Here is a 15,910-nt window from a genome sequence, read left to right as displayed (position 1 = left end):
ATTAAATTAGATACTTTTTCATTGTTCTGTTTTCTGGCTCTGCCTATTGTTTTGATGAATTGGTAAGCTTTAGTAGGACTCATATATTAGATTTATATATTTTGTATCAGTGATTCATGATATGCTAAAATAATTCTGCAGTTACTATAAAGTAATTTAAACAAATGGAATCAGATTATTGTGGATCTGATTCACTTACCTGAGTTTCAACTATACTTTAAATAGATACAGTATAAGGTCTCATATCAAAGATTCAAAATATAGCTTTAAACAAAAAAAGGATTCTTGTGCACTAATTGTGAATATACATTATTTGAAAAAGATTTACAAATGCATATCTATAGACTATAAATTGTTTGTATGCCAAAACATGTCATCAAGTCAGTAGATTATCATTAGATGTCAACTCTCAACATCCCGAGACTCTGACCAGGTTAGCAGAGGTTTTATTTTGGTTTAGATCTGAAGTTTATTGATTTTAATTTCACAGAATTATAGAACTGTGGATTTGGAAAGGATCACAAGGGCCATCTAATCCAACTCTCTGTAATATGCACAAAAGCCCATTAAACATTTTAATTTCCCATTAGTCTATACTCTATACTCAAATGGCTACAGATATTTTAGAAACAGAAAACTGACAGCAGAAAAGACCTAGTGGATCATCAAGCCTGCCCTTTGAGGTTTTTTTTGTTTTCTTTTTAATTTATGTATTGATTATTTTTAATTATTATTTTTAATAATAATAATAATAATAATAATAATAATAATAATAATAATAGTAGTAGTAGTAGTAGTAGTAGTAGTAATAGTAGTAGTAGTAGTAGTAGTAGTAGTAGTAATATTGGAAGGGACCTTGGAGGTCATCTAGTCCAACCCTTCTATACCATTTCAGACAAATGTCCAGTCTCATCTTAAAAACTTCCAGTGTTGGAGCATTCACAACCTCAGGAGGCAGGTTGTTCCACTGATTAATTGTTCTAACTGTCAGGAAGTTTCTCCTTAGTTCTAGGTTGCTTTTCTCTTTGGTTAGTTTCCATCCGTTGCTTCTTGTCCTGCCTTCAGGTGCTTTGGAAAATAGCTTGACCCCCTCTTCTTTGTGGCAGCCCCTGAGAACACTGCTATCATGTCACGCCTAGTCCTTCTCTTCATTAAACTAGACTTACCCAATTCCAGCAACTATTCCTTATATGTTTTAGCCTCCAGTCCCCTAATCATCTTTGTTGCTCTTCTCTGTACTCTTTCTAGAGTCTCAACATCTTTTTTACATCGTGGTGACCAAAACTGGATGCAGTATTCCAAGTGTGGCCTTACCAAGGCATTGTAAAGTTGTATTAACACTTCACGTGATCTTGATTCTATTCCTCTGTTAATGCAGCCTATTTTATTATACTTTATATTTTATTTTTAAAGTTTGAAACTTTCTTCCTGATCTCTCCTGAAGCTGGAGTTACAATGCTTTCAGGAGTTGGCTAGCAGAGGCATATAGCACTGAACGGGCTAATATCACTTGTTTTCAAGGTGTTGGAGATCAAAAAGCTGATCCTAAGGTAAGGCTAGTTTTCGCCAGTTGAATAAAACTGTTGCTTTCAAGTTTTTAAGGCACTATTCTTTGGTTATATATATATATATTGCAATTATTTTAATCAATTATTTTTATCAATAGCTTTCATCATCATTGACTAATTCTATTTTTATTATAAGCAGAAATCTCCCTGGATAAAGATATGTATTTTTCTCATGTGGTATGAATTGACTTATAATTTTAACTGACAATCATGTTTTAGCAAAAGAGCCAACTAAGTCTAAGTTTAGATTTTGTGGTGGATCTTTGAACATAAATGCAACATTTTTTGGCTTATTGGTGAACTTCCTTGGCAGAGGGGCAATTATACTAAAGTAGCCTTGACTAAAACAACTATTCTTTGTAGAAATGTTAGCACATTTGTCTTAATATGATCCTCCTTATGAACGTGAACAACTCCCTCCCTCTTTTTGAGGGGGGACACACACACACATACTTAACATTTTCTGCTTTCAATCAAATCATCACTCTCTTTCCAAGGATCTCCTAATGTGAATGTTAACCTGCTTTCCACCTGCTAATTATTTTGGTAGGAGGAACCCCAAAGGATATGATTTTTGTATGCACATTTCTCCTCCATTCTCATTAAATTAAAATCAATTAAATGAAAAGAAAATACCCATCAGTAAATCAGAGCAAAATAAATATTTTCTGGCTGCACACGCTTCTACATCATAGAGGGATGAAATGTGATTGATGACATCTCTGACCATTTTCATTTTAAAGTAAAACATGTTTTTCCCCCATATACTGATATAAAAACAAGTCCAAATAGCCCAAAGGATTTCTGTTGTCAAAGATGGATATTTATATTACAAGGGGTTTTGAATCTTACAGTTGTGAAAAAAACCTTTTCACAACTGGATGGACATGACAGTTCTCTTGTTTTTAGCCAAAAGGTCATTTCTTGACTGTTTTATGTTGGAGGAAATTAAAAAAAGTTGGCTTGCCTGTTCCATTAGAATTTCCATCCCATGGTGAATGTACAAGGAATTCTGAAGATTGACACTCAGAAAATATGCTCGAATCTGGTCTTCACACTGTGACAAGTGGCCTATTGGTAGGGTCTCCTTTAATAGTGATCATGCAGAGGCCTGTTACATTTTCTGAACATTTATGGAGTTGGGTGTTGGAAAGAACATGTGGATTTATTTGGTAAGCAATGATTGGCTGGCTAGTGTGTAAGATAAAATATTGGTGGTAATAAGACAAGAAGATGACAAAATTATGTTCTGTAACCAATGGAGGAGCATTGGTGTGCATTTGCCTTTGCAGTAAACAGCAGTAGCTTTTTTATATTTTCATATACACTTGCAAAGCCATGGATTTAAGCAAAGACACATGTGCGCATGCACACACAAACACACACACACGCACACACATACAAACCACACACAATTTACAACAGTTTTACTGTGCTCTACTAGTTAACTAAAGGAATATATAAATATATACAATGGCTTTAATGAAACAATTTTTATTCCAAGCGGAAGAAGAGGAGGAGGATTTATATAAAAAAGCAAATTATATATTTCAAAAACTCTGACTATTTGACTATAATGTCATAATATAAAGTTATAAAGTCTTCTTCCTTGCCTTTTTTTGTAAAAATACAAACAAAAGCAATTTGTGTGTTGACACAGATCAACAATCCATTAATGGAAATCAGGTGTAGATTTCTCCTTCCAATGTCAAATAATGATTTTGGGGGCTCTCTTCCCCCATTCCATGTCCAAAAATATATCTAGTTCTTAATAGATTCCAAATATTGAGGACATAACCAAGAAGAATAGTACATTGTTCAACATATAGTGAATGATCCAAAGTCATAGTAACAATCTATATTGATGACACCCCAAATGGGACTCTAATACCAGAAAACACAACAACGTGTCAATATTCCAACTCCTGAGTCATATGTTCAGCAGCAAATAAACATTTTCTGAGGTATACACTACACATAAAACATTTTTTGGGGAGGCAGGTTATATTAATCTGATGGTAAAATAATAGATTAATTCATCTTATTTAAAGTAGCAGTTTGATTAACCAAACTAGGACCTTCATATTCATCATTCAAAAGAATACACAAATGGTAATATCAGTTTAATTAAATCTTCAACGTCAATTTTGAATCATAGATATTTTCTTTTAACTAGCATAAAACTCCCAAAGCAGCAAGAGCTTTGGACTAAATAAATAGAATAACAGATGCTTACATTGACTAACTATCAGGAAATACTGTGAGATAATTTTTTTTAATTTGCAAAAAGTATAAAAATAAAAATAGTTTCCTTAGATCTTGGTTGATCCATAATAATAATGTAAGAGTCTCAGTTTAGCCAAAAAGGTGTAAACATTGTTTTTAAACTGAAAATTTCACATAATGCGAACTTTTCATGGGTAAAAGATCACAGTTATATCTGGAACCCAATAATTTTTATATATGTGTTGCAGGAATAAATACAAATATAGGTAGGTCTTGTTTAATGACACAGTTGGGACCAGCAACCCAGTTGGTTGCTAAGTGAAATTGGGACTGTGCTTATGATCTTACTTCAGTTTTCCTTTGCTTTACAGCCCTGAAAAGCTCATAAATCAGAGTATTGGTCATAAAGTGACTTTTTCCTCACTGTTGTAACTGCAAATGTTGGCTAAACAAAGCAGTCACTAAATGAGGACTAGCTGTATTGAAACTCTTATCTGCATAAATAGGGATTGAAGTGCTTGCTGCAATTTCATTGAAGCCTAATAACAACGTTCACCGTGAGTCCAAAAAGAAGATAAATTTTAATTTCTTTATTAAAGCCAGCAACCAAAGAGCCCACTCATAAACTGGAAAGTGCAGAAACTTATCTCTTTTATGTGATGAAGATGTCACAGGACAACTTTTCACAATATTTGTGTATGCATTGTTGAAGTCATGTTATATCATGAATGTATAAAGGTAGGAAGAACTTGAAAATTGTAACCATCCTTGCGGATCAATTCAGCATAATCACAGTGTCTAGCTTCAGATGTTCAAAGGGATGCTAAATTAAATGTCTAGTTCTTATTTCATTTGTATCAAAATGGAATAGGTCCCAATGAACTAACTGAGAAGGTTCTTAAAAATTCTTACTCAAAGATAAACAAATGAGTCCGAACACAATGGAAAGCCCCAATACTTTTTAAATTATCACTGTGATTCAGGTATAGGTCTCATTTATTCCAGTTTATATAATAACTAATTGGATATAAAGTTTATGGATTAATAAAATAAGACTAAGAATAAATATTGCTGATATGCCTATACAATAAGATATCACGAATATGTAATAAAATCATATCCTTTGCCCTACCCCCCACTATAATTCCATTAATGTTTGCAGAAAATCCAATTATATAGGTAGGAGGTTAAAGTATCATATTAAAAAGAAGATCAACATGGCAAACATTTGACATACATTTAATCAGTGAAGTGAAATTATTAATAATCTTTCATGATTTTGGAGTTATTAAATCATATCGATCCAAAATATACTACTTTGTAAAATTTAAAATAAGAAAAAAAACTCTTTTTTAAAGAAATTATATCAAAAGCTTTCTCAAAAAATTATAACTACAGATTTTATTAAAACTGGAACTTTGCTTAAAAATTGTTATTATCATAATATTATTCTGATATCAGAAGTTTGATGGACGTGTATGAATTAAGTGTAAGCTGGGATGCATTATGGCTGGACAAACACACTGTAAGTTGCAAACCAAACCAACAAACACACTGTAAGTTGCAAACCAAACCAACCTTTTTAATAACTTTCACTATCTTTTGTAATACAACAAACCCATACCCCATTCCATTCTTTATAAATAGATCTTTAAAGCTTAATTCCATCTGAATCAGCAAAAGTCCATTAAGGGTTATCAGAAATAACAACAAAACTATTAGCAACTATACCTAATGAACCCACTTTTCCTTTATATTTATTAATGTAAATGTAAATGAAAACATGACATTTCTATCCCCTAACAATATCATTTAATCCTAGTTAGAAACCCATTAAACATTACTAGAGATAGCAACCCATCTATTTTAATGTTGGTTTCTTTTTGTGTTTTCCTTATTTTTTCTCACATCCAAATTAAAAAGTTATCCACATCACTCTTCTGGTTTAGTATTTAGTTGTCTTTTTTAATTGTTAGAACATTAGGCTGTTATATACTGTATTTCATCTTTTTGTTTTAAGTCCACATTGAAATCAATTTCAATCTTATCCAGTAAAGTTTGTTCCTCTTCTGTGGCAACATTTAATTTATCTGTAACAGTGGATATCTTTGAAATTAATTTCTGAGTCCAAAATTCATAAATCTTTCTCAATAGCTCCACTGATGTAATAATAATAATAATAATAATAATAATAATAATAATAATAATAATAATAATAATAATAATAATAACAACAACAACAACAACAACAACAACTCGATAGGGATAGACAAAATGCCAAATCCACTCTGAACATCTGGCTGACTGTGCGATGATTAATAATAATAATAATAATAATAATAATAATAATAATAATAATAATAATAATAATAATAATAATGTTGGAAGGGACCTTAGAGGTCATCTAGTCCAACCCCTTGCGTAGGCAGGAAACCCTATACCATTTTGGGCAAATGGCTGTCCAGTCTCTTCTTAAAAACTTCCAGTGTTGGAGCATTCACCGCTTCTGGAGGCAGGTTGTTCCATTGTTTAATTGTTCTAACTGTCAGGAAGTTTCTCCTTAGTTCTAGGTTGCTTCTCTCCTTGATTAGTTTCCATCCATTGCTTCTTGTCCTGCCTTCAGGCGCTTTGGAAAATAGCTTCTCTCCCTCTTCTTTGTGGCTGCCCCTGAGATATTGGAACACTGCTATCATGTCCCCCCTCGTCCTTCTCTTCATTAAACTAGACATACCCAATTCCAGCAACTATTCCTTATATGTTTTAGCCTCCAGTCCCCTAATCATCTTTGTTGCTCTTCTCTGTACTCTTTCTAGAGTCTCAACATCTTTTTTACATCGTGGTGACCAAAACTGGAGTAGTATTCCAAGTGTGGCCTTACCAAGGCATTGTAAAGTAGTATTAATACTTCACGTGATCTTGATTCTATCCCTCTGTTAATGCAGCCCAGCACTGTGTTGGCTTTTTTGGCAGCTGCAGCACACTGTATTTATTTCCTTTTGGTTCCCTCGAATGACTAACTTTCAGAACCAACTTATCAGTTATTTTTCCCCCAAGATGTAAACTTGGAAAGTTTCCCATGGGAATGATTCTTATCATTCTTATAGTTAATTTCAAAGTGTTAATCTGAATCCTTCTGAACCCTTACTCTATTTAAAACTTTCTAAAATTCACCTATTTGCTGTATGCTAAAACATTTTTTTTTACAAAACCTTACTTGTAATTCAAACCTCTTAAAAGATTGAGATTCACCCACTGAATACAATAATACTTGCTGTTCCAAAGATTTTCAATCTTTAAAAAAGCAGTAAAAAAAATAAAATCCAAAGTGAATAAGCGGTTCAGTTTAGTCAAGTCCATATAGACCACATTGACAGCTCTGCGTTCAATGGAATCTCATGGAATGTGATGCAAGCCAACTGCAAAAACCTTGGTTCCTGCTGCCTACATCTGCCTAGTGTACAAATGGGTAATTTCAAGAACTCTCCTTTCTCCAGAGAGATTTCAGCAGTCTGGATCCTGCATCCAGCTGCTGTTTTGAAGCCATAATGTCTCCCACTGTCCACGGGACAACAGTTCGCCATTTCCTCACTGGAAATCATCCAATTTTAGTAACAAGTTTCTGAAATGAAGGAAGTGAAATTAAATTAAATTAGTAACTTGGTCCTGTCATAAATATGGAAGATCCATTTTTGGGAAAAGAGAGATTATGTTCTCTCTTGATATCTGCATCTTAAGCGATAAAGCCTAAGAATTATTTCTGATATTGAAAGATGACTGGGTCTTGCAAGCAAACAAGATTTGTGTCATCTCTTTTAATATGTGTATTAAATGGCAGAACATATATGGCCTTGAAAATTTTGATTCACCCTCTCTTCTTCCTTCTAAAAATTCAAGTAACAGTATGAACATTCATGGAATCAGGACAAAAACATGTATGAAATTCTTCAAATATGTGTTTATAGAGAGGACAGAATTGTAGAAATAGATACAGTAAAAACATTATTTCTAATTATTACCACTAGGAGTTTATCTATATTCTAGCAGCTTTCCATGCTGTGAAAAATGGTTGTTAAAGCATACTATGCTGTAATTTTGTAAAAAAAAAAAAAAAAAGCCACAAAAACAAACTGCTTGGGGCTATTTAGAGGTATTTGGGTTAAGAATCTTTAGTTTCTATCTGCTAGGCACAAATTTGGGTTGGAATTGTGTCAGATTTTCTCCAGGCCACTTTTTTGGGGATACAAGGCTATTTTCTAAATCTAACCATTTCATTCTTTTCTCTCTGAATCTTTTTCCTTTTATTCATGGTGTGACCAGATGTCTTTAGTTTCTTTTGAATTGGACTTGAATTTGAAGAAGCCTTAACCACAAAACAGGATGAGGTTTTGCAATTACGGCAGAGAAAGAGAGATATATAAGAAATAAACCTTGAAACAGATAATGATGTGCCACTCAGTAATTTTCCATTATGTTACAGGTCTCATAGAAGAGGTTTTTGCATTCTGACTCAAATCCTAGCATCAGGCAGAATGAAGTGGCTTCCTCACTGATGAATCAGGCAGAAAGAGGTGGCTTGTAGGAGATGCAACAATCTCTCAGGCTATTTTACCAATTTTCTTATGTTGGTACACTATTGGTAGTAATCTTTGATGCTGGCCTGGCTAACTGCCTGTGAATATCAGTTGTTTCGAAATGCTTTCAATAGAAACATTTGAAGATCAAATGATGTAAACTGCCCTCACTCACATATACCGTGTTTCCACAAAAATAAGACCCAACCGGAAAATAAGCCCTAACATAATTTTTCAAGACACTTGTAATATAATCCCCACCCCCAAAATAAGCCCCAGTTAAGATCATCAGCCAGACGGATGCATTTAGTACCGTATTTCCCCAAATATAAGCCCTAATCAGAAAATAAGCCCTAATGCGTCTTTTGGAGAAAAAATTAATGTAAGATCCGGTCTTATTTTCGGGGAAACACAATATTAAAATTTGTTTAATAAATAAAAATAAATAATAAGAAGAGTAGCATAGCCTAGACCAGCAGAGGGCACATTCACACTCAACTTGCATGCTGACGTCATTGGTGTTGCATTGTATTGAGAACAAGCTCCAAGTAGCATGGTGGGTGAGCAGTATTAAAGTATTGAAATGCTTTTTCCTGCCTTGTACTTCCTAAACTAGCCAAGCATATGGAGGAGAATGTGATCCAATTGCCAATAATTCAAAACTAGTCATCTACTAGGCCCGTTGGCTTTGATCTATAGAAATGGTGGTGATGGTGGTGGTGTCATGGTTCTGATAGATGAAACCCATCAAAAGAACTTCAAGGCAAAATTCTTCCTTAAAGAACATTTTATTCGGGAAACAAAGTATCAGCACTACATAGTTGAACCCAAAAACTAAATTCCCTTCCCCCGGATACAAAATAATGAAGTGCAATTCCCACCCCCAATAAGCTGTCATAAATCACATTCTCCAATTAGCCTAAAATGGGGGCTTTCTCCTCAGCTCCTCAGCCCCCCAAAACGTTATCAGCTGGTCCTTGAGTTCCCACAAAACAGAGTTATTATTATGGCTAGCTGAGCTCAAGTTCTCATCCCAACCCCCCTTACTGCACCTAAATTCTAAATACCAGAAAAAGCATGTTAAATGAAAAGAGAAAATGGCTGCATTTTCATCAGTTGACAGGTGGTTTTGGGTCATGCAGCAAAATGTTCTTAGCAAGTCAACTGGAACTAGTACCAGGAACTGATACTCTGGATCTATAAAAAGGGTTTCTGGGCATGCTATCTAATGACAGCTATCAAAGCATATTTTTTTTTGTTGCTGCAGCTGTTTTGTAAGAATAAATGATTGGTCAGCAAACCACAGCCTGCGCTAGCTCTGGAGATTTCAGGCTTGCCCTGTCAAAATTTGACAGACTGCAAAACAGTGGCACAAATTCCTGATATCACAACAGAAACTAAGTAGACAGGATTTAACACATCCAAAATGTCCCCGTCCCACCCACCCAGAAGAGGGAATAGAACTGGGAAAATGCCATGTTCCCCTTAGTGAAGTTACAGTGTCATCATCCCACCTGCTGGGGCCCTTGGCTGCAAAAGAATTTGCCTGTCTCTGCCCAGAATAATACTATACTGTTACTAATGGCATTTTATAGAATACCTGGCAAGTAAGCTCTTTCAGGTCAAGTATGCTGCGGCCTGCTGTCAAGTTGTTGATTTTTTTTCAAGACGGATATTTCCCAAAGTAGATGGCAGTGCATGCCTAAATGTCTTCATTTATTCTCTGACTTTTAGAATAAGAAAGAATCTTCTTTACAAAACTAAAAATACCCCCCTTTTTACTGTATCTTCTTGACATTTATTTAATACATATTATTTTTTTTTATTATGGGAATTGGTGTTTGAATCCATCTGTACAGCTATTCCTCTTAGTGTGTTCTTCTTAGTGTGTTCTTTATCATTTCTGCCAGTCACTATTAACTCTGACCTTACCATCCAAGAGATCAGATTCAGAGGGTGCCATCCTCTTGCCCCAGGTTCACCATTTGAAGAGCATCTCAAACTTTGGCAAGGAACCTATCAAACTAGCCTAAGTCTGTTCCTGGCTTGTTGCTTATTGTGGAAAGAAGCTGCAAAGTGCAAGGGCCCTTCCCTTGTCTTTGTTAGTTGCATGCAAATGTGTGTTTTCAGATTGGATCAGCAAACCTTTGTTTTCTGACACAATGGGCATTGAGAATATATGCCCATTTGAAGGACTGAAAAGGCATGCCCTGGCTATGTGAATTACCCATGGGCTTCTTGCAACTAAAGGCTATGAGAAAATAGCTCTCTTGTTTACTATACTGTGAGAAAGCAAAATGGTCTTTGAAATCTGTGAGGTTAGCTTTTTACCAAAAGAGAGCCCCCTGCTGGTCTAAGTGTGTACATTGATGGCTTATATAGAAGAGTTGTAATGCAGTGCAGTATTTCATACAAATGGTCTGTCTAAGCATATATATTTTTTAAAGAAAACAAAACAAGAAAGATTGAAGTCTTCTGGGAAATATAAGAACTAAAAACTTTTGGATTTTTCACCCCGCCCACCCGTTGCTCTAATGTGAGAATGGCAGTCAGGCTTCACGCTTAGGTCTGTTGTGATATCTTTGCATACTTAATTTGACTATCTAAGTGCTGTTGAATGAGGCCATCAAGCCTATATTCCAGTCATCATTCTTTGACAAGTCAGAGTAGATTGGAATATGTTTTGGAGAACACTGAAAAGGCAATGTAAACAAGTACACGAAAAGCAAAACTTTCAGAAGCAAGAAAAACACATGATGTTATTTAGCAACGAAACCTTTAAAAGTCTTTTAACATTGCACGTACATGCTTTGAAATTAATACAAATGGCCATTCAACTTGGAAGCCTTCTCCAGTAGCAGTCTGGTTTTTAAATAGGAAAACAGGAAGCAATTTATGTTCTTTTCTTCTGACAAGAATATCATGCGTAGCTTTATTTTGGTAGTAATTTTCCACATTGCAGCTGAACTATTAAAAAGTCTATGCCATTTCAGCGACTGTAATGAATGGCCAAAATAGAATTTAGATGGGTTACTTCTGATGTCTAAAAGCCATGCCACGCTAATCCAAGTCAAGCTTTCTAAATGAAATTGTTGGCCAAACTGCCCGATTCAGATCCTAATGGACAGTCACGGACGTTTAATGTTTTTCTAACACACTTTCAAGCAACTCTACCTAAGGTCAATGTTTGCTTTGGGGAACTGTGTGGTGTGCTTGGATTATGAAATGGCTGTGGAATGCAGGAGACCAGAAGGCACTTCCCATTGGCTGTCTGTGATGTCATCTTAGTGGGTAAAGTCCAGTAGTGCTTTAAGCAGTTCTGACATTACCTCTTTTGTTTTGCTAGTGTAATTCCATTTGAGCAGGAGTTTAGACTGAAGCCTTTTTCACTAGGAAGTTCAGCAAGGTAGCTGGGCTAAAGGGAAGATGAATAACTCTCTGTTCCCCAAAGCATCAGCACACTGGGTTTTCTTTACATCTCAGAAAACTTTCGATGTTTGAGGTAATTAAAGGAGGTCTCAGGTAAGCCTCCACTGACCTGACTTCACAAGATTCACTTTAGGTTTCAGTTTGAGGCAAGTATCTGAAAACAGATTAATGAGGCTTCATTGCGCGTTTTCCATCAAATATACATTTCGGTTTCTACATTTGATCCTTTTAGTTGATGATCCACAGCAGGCCAGCCATTGCAGTTTTTAAAAAAGCAAATTTCTAAACTTCACATTTTCAGAGAGTATATGGAATATTTTACCATCAAAATTAGTCAGATTTCTGAATAAGGAAATGAAATAAAAAGTGTAAATCCTGCAGCTGCAAAAGAAGCTGTTGGGTCAGTTGCCCCATCAGAAAGGAGACTGAGAAAGAAACAGCATACCAGATTTGGGATACCACCTTCAAAAAAGGCCCTTGTCCCTGCCATGATCTACTGCATCTTGGATGGTTGGAGGCATCTCCGTTAAAGATATCAGTGTGTCAGCATATGCACATGAAGACGACTGGCACTTAAAATATCCAGATAGGAAGGTCATTAAGCTCAAAACCAGTATTTTGAAATTAAGTCCAAAATGAAATAGGGACCCTATATAATTATGTGGGATAGAAATAAATAGCTTTATAGATATCCTTGTTGGGCTAATAAGAGTCTTCAAACTCAGCTTCTAGGCCTCCCTTTAGTTGGGTTCTGCTGTGTAAAATAAAATTCCGTTTTCATTTTCTCGCTGGAAGGGATAAGAGACTTCATACTCGCAGTGTTTGGAGCTTCTTTGCCACGTGGCTCTATTCCTCACCATGAGAACTAGAAACATATCCCTCTACTGATGTTGTTTTGTTTTGTTTGTCTGGTATTGAGCGGTTAACCAGCGCAGATCAAGAGATTTGTGAGAATCATTGCAATGTCTGTTAGCACTTTAGCCGGAAAAGCCATGGCAGCAGCTTTGATCCTGCTTTGTTAGTTCTTGATTAAGTGACCTCTGTATAAAAAGGAGGGTTGGTGAGGAAACCCTGCTCTCACCACACAAAGGATGTTCTGTATCTGGCACAGTAGTTGTTCTCTTTCAGGGTGGCTTCCACTGCTCCAAAGGCATATTTCATGGAACAATTCACAGCATCAATGGAGTTTCTCAGAAAATGGGTGCTAAGTTTGCACAACGGAGCTTATACGAGGGCAGGCATTTGTTTTCACTACATGTCAAAGCCTTTTAATTCTGAACCAAGACTGAGTGGACTTATTTAGGCGGACCAAGAAGAAGAACTTGAAAACTGCAACAATTGCTGCTTCAGAGTTCATCATTTATTGCAAGGAACTCTATGGTTGGTCTGTGTGATTCTGTAGTATTCATGGTGGACATTTTTTTCCCTCCTAACAGTTGCCATACAAGAGGAAAACTTGAGGAATAGCGTGCAAATTTCTTGAAACTAGATGCTGATGGGTATATTTGTCTTTTAAAAGGGTGCAGAAAATGTATTCTTTAAGATAGTATTATGTCTTTTTCAGTTGGGGAGTATATTTAATTAATTTTAGTGGGCATCAAGAGCTACAACCCGTGTGGTGGTGGTATGGTGTGAGAGAACAGCACTATAATTTTCGGTTTCTCCCTCTCCCTCCCTCCCTCCCTCCCCCCCCCCTCTCTCTCTGTGTATGTGTGTGTGTGTGGCTGTGGATGAGTGGGAATATTTAAAGGTAAAATAAGTGTGTTTCACTTCATTGCAGTTTTATAATTATTATTTTTTTTTACAAAATGCAATCTTGGGGGCTTCTGGGCACACAATTGTGAGTATATTGGTTGCTTGTTCTTTTTTAAAAACATGAAAATTATTTCTGATTAAAGCATTTAAATAGGTAAAAAACTTTTTTTTAAAAAAAGCAGCAACTTGTGACTCTGCACATGTTACTGAATTACAGCTCCCCAGAACCTCAGCTGGTGGGGCATGTAGGCTGGGTTGTTGTAGTTTAGCAACATTAGGAGAGTTACAGAGTTCCTATCCTTGTGCAATTATGCGAAGAATTCCCACCTCTTGAATCTGTTTTAATCATAGGTCTTCTGATTATGTAAAGCGTCTCTAGAACAAAAATCAGGTAATTGTCAGAGGAATATGCTGCCTAAAGCAAACATGCTTTAGCACAATGAAATACTTAAAATGACACTAAATGCTATTGTGCAGATTGCACCAAACAATAACTCAACAATTTTCTGGAAAACCACAAGCTGACCACCTGTCAGGAGAAGTAATAGCTCTGTGTGTTATATATGTGTTTAGTTCCTTCACTCTAGGGAGACAGGACTAGTTCATTAAGAGACAAATCCCATCCAGCATATCTACATAAAGGGCTTGTAATATCAGTTTTGGATACATACCTGATACTCCAGCATCAGAGTAGGTAGCCCAAGAGTCTGACATGGTAGCATTCTTAGGTATTTCAATCTTTTGCTACAAAGGAGCGGAACTAAACTGTTTACTTATTACAGTCATTGATCCAAAAGCATAGAAAATAGTTTGTACATATAAAATCTTTCTATGCATAAAGCAGCCTTAGTGTATATTATCTATTCTTTGAGGACATTGGTCTCTATAAGAGTGTCTATGACATACCTGCAGTCTTCAGTGGTAGTTTCTTATTGAGTGGCATTGAGGGGTCTCTATAATAATAGCAGATACCTTAAGAAGTCCAATATTGTAAAATCTGATCAAGTTAAATGGGATCAACTCCCTCTGGGTCCCATTCATGCAGCAATACCACCTAACCGGATCCTCAAAGCAGAGGTTTTCAGTTACCCCTCCCAAGCTATGAAAAGGTTGAAAACCTTCATTTTGTATCTCTTCCTAATAACCTGGTTACCATTGTTATTTCTGTTTTATTATATTTGGGTCTCAATATTATTTTTGAGGGGATTATTTCCAGTTTATGTAATGGTTCTGATTATCAGCTACTCAGCCTTTGGGAAAAGGTGGCATGCAAATGAAGCAAATAAATAAATAAATGGAACAAACCCCAAAATTTATCCAAATTTCTGGGGAATCCAAATAACCTTCCCTAATAGTTGTTTCATTTAAAACAGCAGCTTCATTTAAAAAGCAAATCTGTATGTGTCTTTATTGTATGCTTACAAAAGTATTAGTGGGGCCTGTATTTCAGAGAGTAGATTCAAATTTAGTTTAGTTGTTTCCTAGATATACAAATGTTGCATAATTCTGTTGCATAATTTAAATATCTCATTTGCATTAGCTAACAAGGAAAATCATGGAAAGGTAATCAACATCCCAAGACTCATTAATGGTAATTTTCTGATTTATAATGATGATTTTTTTTAGATCATTATGAGAGAATAAGATTTATTTGAGGATAGGCTACCCTAACACTTTGATGTCGGTTGGCCTATTTGGCAGACAGTTGGTAAAGGCAGGATCATGTGACCTTGGGAAAATTAGACCAGAACATTAAATTTGTTACAAAAGAATCAAGGATGGAAATAATGCTTATTCCATAAAACACCATTTATGTAACTTCAGTTTATGAAGCTTGAATGGAACTTGAGCAATGAATTGTGAAAACTGGGCTTACTTATAAAAGATGAGTGATTTTAAGCTACATTCAAGATGGCATTCTCCCAGCCATCCTGTTCAGCAACTAGAAGTATGGTATATATATATTATTTGTGTACTTACTAGACAGCAGAACAGAGATTGAGAGGTTGACTGAAAAGACATATTTAGATTTTTTTTTTACCTATTATATCCTAAATATTTTACTAATGACAAGTTCTTTCTATGGACATGATATTTATGGGGGAAAAAAATAACGTAAGGAGGAAAATGTGATTTAAAAATTTAGCTCACTCCCCGCATGCCTACCAACCCAAAGTCTCAAAAACTTTTCACACAAAGAAGCAAGAAATGTTGCTTTGACTGTTTTGCCTGTTGCTACCTATGCATTAGTGCTGATATTTAAGACCCATTATTAGCTGAGAATTGAATATCTCGACGGACAGTATAAAAAATAGATGGCAACATTAAAGGGGACTGAAAACCCCAATAGACAACCTCAAA

Source organism: Protobothrops mucrosquamatus, unplaced genomic scaffold (assembly GCF_001527695.2).
Source record: "Protobothrops mucrosquamatus isolate PMUCROS unplaced genomic scaffold, P.Mucros_1.0 scaffold166, whole genome shotgun sequence".
NCBI classification, from domain to species: Eukaryota; Metazoa; Chordata; class Lepidosauria; order Squamata; family Viperidae; genus Protobothrops; species Protobothrops mucrosquamatus.
Note: the sequence above shows the minus strand (reverse complement) of the source record.